Source organism: Piliocolobus tephrosceles, chromosome 19, assembly GCF_002776525.5.
Source record: "Piliocolobus tephrosceles isolate RC106 chromosome 19, ASM277652v3, whole genome shotgun sequence".
In the NCBI taxonomy this organism is placed as follows: domain Eukaryota; kingdom Metazoa; phylum Chordata; class Mammalia; order Primates; family Cercopithecidae; genus Piliocolobus; species Piliocolobus tephrosceles.
The window spans coordinates 29,107,144-29,116,429 of record NC_045452.1 but is presented as its reverse complement, the minus strand read 5'-3'; the positions used below and the strand labels follow the sequence as shown (position 1 = coordinate 29,116,429).

Genomic DNA, 9,286 nt, shown 5'->3' with positions numbered 1-9,286 from the left:
TATGTACTGTGTGTATTGTGTGCACCCGTGCCTATGCGTGCACACGTGTGTGCATGTACTGTGTATTGTGTGCACCCGTGCCTATGTGTGCACACGTGTGTATGTACTGTATTGTGTGCACCCGTGCCTATGCGTGCACACGTGTGTATGCATATTGTGTGCACCCGTGCCTATGCGTGCACACGTATGTGCTGTGTTATTGTATGCACCCGTGCCTATGTATGCACACGTGTGTATGTATATACTGTGTGTATTGTATGCACCCGTGCCTATGCGTATGAAAAACTGGTAGCTCTGAGCCGTGTGTATGTATGTACTGTGTGTATTGTGTGCACCCGTGCCTATGCATGCACACGTGTGTATGTATATATTATGTGTATTGTGTGCACCTGTGCCTATGTGTGTGAAAAACTGGTAGCTCTGAGCCCCTCCTCTGTCCATCATCTCACCTGACCCTCCAGCAGCCCTAGGAGTGCAGTGAGCAGACGCTGCCATCTCCCCTTTCTGGACGAGACGTTCAGAGACGTTCCAGAACTCTTCCCACTCACAGTCCTGCCCACCCTTCTGGGTCGGTGGAGGGATTTTCCCGGGCGCACCCGGTAGAGTTAAGGCAAAAGGGCCACCCTGCCCTTGACATGCCTTCCCATCCCAGGAGGTGACCCCCTGCCAGGTCTTGAGGCCTCCAGCCTGCCGCTTCCTAGAGGAGCTAGTGCCAGGGGTCACTCCCTCCGCCCTCACTGGAGGGCCTGAGCCGCTAGAGCGAGAGGCACTCAGTGAGCAGATGACACGTGGACAGGGAGAGCCGCCCACCCACCAGGATGCAGACACCAGATCCTGTGGGCCCCCGGCGGGCCCACCTGCCGCTGGCCGCATGCTGGCCTCCACCCAGTTACAAGAGGGAGGTGTGGGCCGCCTCCGATACTGTTTTACAGGACAGGGCTCAGGAACGGGGGGAAGGGGATCATGGAGTCCCTGTCTTCTGCTGGCCTGAAAAGGCTCCATCTTTCTTAAAAACATCATCACCTGGCCAGGCACAGTGGCTCACGCTTGTAATCCCAGCACTTTGGGAGGCCGAGGCAGGCGGATGACCTGAGGTCAGGAGTTCGAGACCAGCCTGGCCAACATGGTGAAACTCCGTCTCCACTAAAAATTCAAAAATTAGCTGGGTGTGGTAGCGTGCGCCTGTAGTCCCAGCTACTCGGAAGGCTGAGGCAGGAGAATCACTTGAACCTGGGAGGTGGAGGTTGCAGTGAGCCGAGATTGTGCCACTGCCCTCCAGTCTGGCTGACAGAGCGAGACTCTGTCTCAAAAAAACCAAACAAACAACAACAAAAAACATCGTCACCTTCCTTTGTGTTCCCACGTGCTCTGAGTGGGCACTGCCCTCTGGCAACTGACTCTCTGGACACCAGGAGAATCACTTCTACTCAACCATCCCGGGATGCCCGACGTCAGCTGCTCCAGGAGCCCCAGCTGGGCTCAGGCTGGGGTTGGCCTGCCGCATGCGGGTCCCTCTCCACAGCAGCCAGTAGGGAGCCCTCAGTAAGGGATATCAAAGATATGCTGGCAAGTTCTTGCAGAGTGGCCCAAACTTCTCTTGCCTTAATTGAGCCACAGAGAAAAAGATCTCATTACTTGTTTTAGAATTAAAGATCCCTGCAAGTCATCCCAGAGTCTCTCCCAACAATCCTGTTCCTTCATCTTAACTCACACTCCATCTTCCCAACCTTTCATCATTTACTCCAGGAAGAAAGCTATTCAACTCTGCAGCCCAAACCCCACTTCACCCAGAAATGACCTGAACCTTCCAATTCTACCGCATTATCGTAACGAGAGGTATAATTTACTAAGGAGGGCCCATTTTTTGAAGTATAAAAAAGTTACCTGCTGGTGTCACCGTGTGAGGACTAGGAACAGAAGATGCTCTGGGTGTGTCAGGCCTTCCTGCTCCCCCGGGTCTCCAGGGCACGCCTCTTAGCTGTGCCAGCTTCTGAGAAAGCCCCACCCCGGGGAACAAGCAAAAGGATTCTGGAAGACACGGGGAACCCAGTGGGCTCTCTGGGGACGGTCGCCTTCCCAGAAGTGTGAGGAGGAACCCGTGGGGGTGCGTTTGGCCATGCTGGCGGCAGATCTTGCCGGAGCCTGGGGACTTGATGGGACTGAGATGTCACCCCTCACCTGGGTCTCTGCAGGGCCCTGCCCCATGGGCCTGGGGCAGGAGTGTGGTCACTATGCTGGCCATACCTGGTCCCCATGCTCACCCTCAGCATGAAGGCTGCCTCCCCCGCAACCCTCTGCAGGTCCCTGCCCCTCTCTCCTTTACAGAGCTTGTCCCACCCACGCTCCTTCAGCCTCTGTGTCCCCGCTCCCGCCTGGCCCAATCTCTGCAGGCGCCATCTTTGTCCTTCTCTGTCCCCTCCAGGCCTCTGCCCGCCTGTCCTCCCAATGGCCCTGTGGCCAGCACTGCTGCCCCAGTGTCCTGCACCCCAGCTGTGCTCAGACTGGCAGACCTCAGTGGAGCCCAAACTCATCGTGTGCTTCCCCCGCAGGCCCCTCACTGCTCCTGAAGGCCTGACGCTCCTCCAGGCTAGGAGCTCCTGTCTATCCCCCTCACCCTGTGGCCCACTCCGCAAGCCCTGCCTCTGGGACCAGCTCGCCTCCTCCATGCCCCTCGGTGCCACCTGTGGCTGAGACGGCAGCACCCCGTACCCAGCTGATTTGCCAACTCCACATCAGGCATGTTTTAGCTCCGAAAATGACATCCACAGAGGCACAGGCCCTCCCCATAGAGCTTCCACCTGCATGCCCATCCCAGGCCCAGGTCAAGAAGAGACAAGGTCCCAATGCCTCCCAGGACATGTGCCCCTAGGCTGGCTCGAGAACCTGGCGTGGGTAGCCTGTCCTCCAGGCGGCTCCCAGCCCTGCTTCTCTCGGGGGTTTGCTGTCCTCTTCCCCAGCTTTCCCACAAGGAAAGCTCTGCTCCTTCCTCGTAGCTGAGCCCAAGTCCCAGCTCCCACAGCGCCCTTCCCTCTGAACCCCGCACAGCACCACCCCATCCCCAGCCTCCGTGCATTTACCCTGCGGTTCCTGCAGCAGGGATGCAAATGCTCAGCTCAGGCATGCCCTCCCCCACTGACCCGATAATCCCCTTCTCTCTCTGCCGCTCCCACACAAGGACCCCTCTTCGGGGAGGCCTCATCCAGCAGTGAGCGCACCCACCATGGACCTGCCACGTGCCTAGCCGTTGTGAATGGCGTCCTCTTTCCTCAGTTTCATGCTGTTGCATCGGAACATGGGAGGCCAGGGTGTGGGCCCCCGAGAGCTCTGTTTAAGAACGGTCCAAAGAGCTAATACCACACGGCCACACAAACTCCACACAGCAACACAAACCTGATCTCACAGCACACATGACCCTGTAAACCCCACACTTTCACACACGCAGCAACCTGCACACAAAGGCACAATTCACTGAAGAGATTACTTTTCAATTGACTCAATTTCGTCTTTAAAACGTCTTGAAACAATAGAGACAGAGACAACGATCTTTACTTTGGCATTTCATGACATTTGCTGCTTCCAGTGAACACAGGATGAAAGAGAAACCTGTATGAAGCCTGTCGAAGGCTACTCACCATTGCAAGATCAGTCCCATCTAACAGAGACATGGCTCACTGCCACGGGCCATTCTGTGAGCCGATGGGCAGGCTGAGGCCTGACGGACTCATTAACTAGGTCCTGGGTGTGAGTTTACCAGTGACTCAAGGCAGCAATGGACTGGCCGAGAAGGACGCTGGAGCCCCAAATGAAAGCATGCAGAAAAGCACGCCGGTTAGGACTGGCATGTACAAAGTCATCCTGCCGGCCAGCAATCACCCCTTCCATTGCTACCACGCGCCAGGTGCTGTGCTGGATGCAAAACCATGGCTCGAAGCCCCCAGTAAGCACAACAAGGGGGCTTCACAGGTGAGGGGCCTCCAGCAGGAGTCTACGCCTTCCTGGAGAGAACGGAGGAAGCGTCACCCAGGAAGCAGCTGGTGCTCTCTGTTTCCAGGCCAAAGGGAGGGGCTGGGTGGCCAGGAGTAAAGCCAAGCGATTCCACTCATCTGCCCCGAAGTCTTGGCAGACGGAATCTCATAGAACACCCCTCAGCCTCCTGGAGGGGCTGAGACCTCATCGTCATTAATAATGTGGTTCTCTCAGGTAAGAAAAAACTAGAAATGATAAATCTCCATGTGCAAACCCCGTCTTCTCTCTGCCTCCTTCCAGGTATCATTCTAAAGCTGCCATTGATCTTTAAAGCAACCTTTAATTGCCCTGAGACCCCAAAGTCCAAATAAGCCAAGGCTCGAGCTAAGGAGCATTTGCTTGGAGGCCTCTCTTGAAGCAAATGAAAGGGACTCCAGGGGTCTGAAGCCAGAGAGGCTGAGCACACCCTGGCACCAGCTTCCGAGGCCAGGGGACGGGTGAGGAGGGAGGCCTTGCTGCTGCCTCTGCGCAGTGAAGCCCGCCAGGGTCTCTGCAGAGCACAGGGCTTTTGCTGCTGTTGTCTTTCCTACTTTGTAAATCACAGACGCCCAAGAGAACCTGTGATGTCTTTATTGCTTGTGTCCTTAGCAAAGATCCCTGAAGGCTGAGGAAGCAGCATTTAGGGGGCCTCCTAGCGGCAGTGGGTGACTTCCAGACTCATCAAGTAGCCATACGTGGGCTGAGACCACCTCCAAGTAGGGGCTAGGCCCAGGGGACCAGGTGGCCAGCACGGAGGGTCTCAAAGGTCATGGACTGGAATTTGGGCCCACTGTGCACACAGATCCTCGCAGGTTATTCAGAAATGACCACACCCACCCCCTCCTCTGTGATGGGGACACTGAGGACCCTAGAAAGAAGCCCAGGCCCATGAATGAAATGCAGCCCTTACGTCATCTATGGGCAGGACTGGGCAGTTCAGGAAACCTCATCATCGTGGCTGAGCCAAAGGGAATGCACAGCCACTCACCCCACGGCACTTTGTGCAGCCTGGGAGCTGGGGTGACCTGCAGAGTCCACCCACCTCTCTCTTCCCACAGCCCCTGTGACCCTCGCACACTCTCGTCCCCAGTGCCCCTCATGTGTTACCAGGGAAGCATATGGTAACTAAGTCTCCACCAGACAAGCAGGGCACGCCTCTTGCCTTGAAGGCCATGGGCCTGTGTGCTCTGTGCGAGTGATGTGTTTGCACGTGTGCATGTCAGCCAGCTGGGGGAACACCTAAGGGATGGACACGGCAGGACACCCGAGGGGCGGGCACGGTGGAGCATCCTAGAACAAGGGCAGAGAACCCAGAACCCAGCATTCTGAGCACCAGCTCCAAGCCGTGAACCTCCCAAAGCGGTCGAACTCCCACAACCATCCTTAACGTGGGAATTAACCCTAGTGAGAAAACCATGTTGACACATATTGAGAAGAACATGCAAAAATACAAAAAAAAAAAAAAAAAAACTTCAAACAAGAAAATAAAATATCCATAACTCTACTAATGAAAATTAAGTCAGGCTAGCACCATGGTTTGTTTCTGTTCGGTCTTTTTGTCCATGCGTGGAATAGAAGCAAATCTGGGATCGTTTTTATCTGTATTACATATGCCGATATATATCATTTCAGGTCATGCTTTTCCTCCACATAGAAATACACTGAAAACATTTTCTCGTTTCAGTAAATATTACCTGAAGATACAATTTTTGGTAGTTATGAAACATTATAACCAGTCATGTACCATAATTTAGGTAACGGTACCCCGACGGCTGGATATGCAGGCTGCTGCCAATTTGTTTTTCCATAATTATAAACAAGGAGAATTACTGGATCGAGGAAAGGCTCTTGATATAAATTATTAATAGCTCTCCGGAAAGGTTCTATATCACACCCCTCGTCAGAATGAAAGAGCATGCCTGCTTTACGCCAACTTCATCCACTTCCAGGAGGGCCCTCGCTAAAAGTAGTGCTTATTTCAGAGAGCATTTGTTTCCAGTTTCGATTCTTTACTAATGATTGGAAGAAACACTTACATTTTCTGGATAGCTACATAAATTCTTGTGTGGGTTTCTGACTGCTCTGATTGTCCTCATCCATTTTCTATGAGGACATTTTCTTTTTATTAGTTATTTGTGTGAGTTCTTTGTATATTAAGGGTATAAGCTATATTGTGAACGAAGAACCTTGTCAACTGCCTTTGAATTTGGTTTATGATGTTTCTGGTACACGGGTATTTACAACTTCTATGCTGTGCTTAAAATGGGCCACTCTAGAGTGAACTGGCGTTTTCTTGGGCTAGGCATCTGGGGCTCTCTGGCCATATTAAGTTAACTTGTTAGCACTGGGTTTTTCAGACATAAAAGTAATGGAAATTCTAGCCCTAAATGAGTGAGAAGGTGGGCTGGGGCCACGAACTTTCAGAGGAGACTTGCTTTTATTCCTCTTCCCTTCAGAGCTAAGCGTCAGGCAAGAATGAACCTACGAAGGCCATTCTGTCTGTCCGTCCTGGTTCACTTGCTTGGGTTCAGGGGTCCTGACTTAGGCAAAGGGTCTCTGACTCACATCCACCTGCCCCAGCCCCAGGCCTTCACCCCTGTCCCCTGCCAGGCTGTTTATACCGGGGAGCTGGCCCCAGAGCATGAAGCAGCAGATGCCTTCAGGGCAAACACTAGTTCTAGGGCTGGCTTAGTCCTCTGAAGAGTCCATGAACTTAAAAAGCATTTTGTTAATATCCACGTTGTGTGTGCGTGTGTGTGTGTGTGTGTGTGTGTGTGCACGCACATTGTATGGGGAGAGGGCAAGGAGCCTTCGCTGAACGTTTGTTCATCACATTACAGAAACAGAAGAATAGTCCTGATCTCAGTGGCACTGTCTCTAGCATTTCCCTAGGTACTGGTGGTGGTTGATTTAAAATGTTCTTTAGCATGTTAATGAAGTATTATTTTAGTTCTACTTAAGGGTAGAGTTTTCTATTCATTAAACTCAGGAAAAGCTACCGAATCTCTTAAGATGTGATCGAGGGCCTCTGGTTTACTGATGGGACACTTTTATTAGAAGTGTAAGCCAGACAGAGTTACAGGTGTACCAGCCTGATCTCTGAGGCTAACTGTAGGCTGGCATCCCAGAGCATGGCTATGTTCCGGTGGTATTTTTATGGGATAATTTTATTTTATAATATTGATGAAGGCGGGCCTCATGAATGAGATGGGTGCCGTGAAGGAGGCTGATGGGAGCGCCCAGCCCTCTTGCCCTCCTGCCTTCCACCATGTGAGGATGCAGTAACGAGGTGCCCTGGGCAGACACCAGAGGCCGGCGCCTTGATTTTGAACTTCCAGTCTCCAAAACGGTGAGAAACACATTTCTATTGCTTATACATTACCCAGTCTAAGATATTTTGTTTTAACAGCAGGAATGGACTAAGACACTCCATGTATGTGGAGGGAGAAACTGGCAGATGTGGGGTCCTGCACAGAAGTCACCGATGATTCAGCTGAGACGGGGCGCTGGGAGCCACGTGTCCGGCAGCCAGCTCTGTGAGACACAGGGCCAAGCCTGCTGCTTCTCTCTGGCAGGGCAGGTCACACAGTGTAAGGTTTTTTGAAACTGTGAACAAACTCACTAGAAAGACCTTTTCTGGCCTTAGATTCACATTTAAAACCACGACTTTTGGCGATGTTTGGATTTACTCCCAAATTATAAGTCTATACAAGTTTTTTTTTTTTTTGAGATGGAGTCCTGCTCTGTCACCAGGCTGGAGTACAGTGGAACGATCTCAATTCACTACAACCTCTGCCTCCCTGGTTCAAGCGATTACCCTGCCTCAGCCTCCCGAGTAGCTGGGATTATAGGCATGCGCCACCATGCCCAGCTAATTTTTGTATTTTTAGTAGAAACTGGGTTTCACCATGTTGGCCAGGATGGTCTCCATCTCCTGACCTCATGATCCACCCGCCTGGGCCTCCCACAGTGCTGGGATTACAGGCATGAGCCACTGCACCTGGCCAGGTTGGGCTTTTTTTAAAGCTTGAGGCAAATGTAGCATTTTTCAAGTGTGTATGTGTGAATTCCTCTTTTCTAACACAGAGGAGGACTACGTTTTCACCCATCTATCTTGGTCCTCCTGACTGGAGGTCTGCCTATTTCACTAGCATTTTCAACTGCCCCTCTAAGATGTACTTAGGAATTCTACATAAAAATCTTGTCTTCTAATGTATTTGCTTGCTTTTACTTATTCATTCTTTTATCGTCTTTATCATAAGTTGTCTTTATTTTTCTATTTTTAACTTCTTGGTTAAAGGCGTAGTTCACTTGTTTTAATGTATTTAAATCACGAAAGCAATTGCATCTTCGAACCTGTTTGCAAGCCTAGCACTGGCACATTCCTTGTGCTTTAGAATATCCTTCTGTAATTACAGGGTGATTTCCATCTTGACCCACATTATTTTGAAGGGGGTTCTTTAACATCCAAATGCTTGGTTTTGTTGTTTTAACTTTATTATGATCTAATTTTAAAGGATTATGCTCAGTGAACAAAGTTTATGTCATTGCTGTCTTCTTATTTTGGAAATATTTATGGTCTAGGTTGAGTGATTACTGTTTGTAAGTATTCCATAAATACTTAGAAAGAAGACGCATTCTTTGGTGGTACAAATTCCACCCAGAACTCCTAAACCATTCCTTTTTTATGCCATTCAGATTCACAATCCTCCTTATTTATTGATTGATTTATGAGACGGAGTCTTGCTCTGTCGCCCCAGCTGGAGTGCAGTGGTGCCATCTTGGTTCACCACAACCTCTGCCTCCCAGGTTCAAGCAATTCTCTTGCCTCAGCTTCCCCAGTAGCTGGGATAATAGGCACCCACCAGCATGCCCGGCTAATTGTATTTTTAGTAGAGACAAAGGTTTGGTCGGCTTACCAAAGTGTTGGGATTACAGGCCAGAGCCACTGTGCCCAGCCCCCACCTTATTTTTAATCCAACTAAATACGCTTAAACTTTACTCCTATGGTTGCTTCATTGAATGTCTTTGTATGTTTTATACAGCTTGAAATTCAAGTTTAATACAAAGACCAGAAAGTGCACAGATCATGGCCTCTACAAGGAGGCTTCCGACAGAGTTGGCGCTGGGCTCCTGTGCTCCCAGGAGCGTCCTGCCTTCCTCACTCCTGCAGCTGCTGCCAGATCCTTGCTGGGAGAATACCACAGTATGGAGTGACTCTCTCTGCTCGATGCCACGGTGTGGGGTGACTCCCCCTGCGATGCCACGGTGTGGGGGGACT

At 51.0% G+C, this 9,286-nt stretch overlaps 1 protein-coding gene across 1 annotated transcript in view; it reads right to left on the bottom strand.

Annotated features, from left to right (window-relative positions):
* The window catches only part of TBC1D22A (TBC1 domain family member 22A), a 509,073-nt gene that overhangs the window by 41,635 nt on the left and 458,152 nt on the right, over nucleotides 1-9,286 (bottom strand).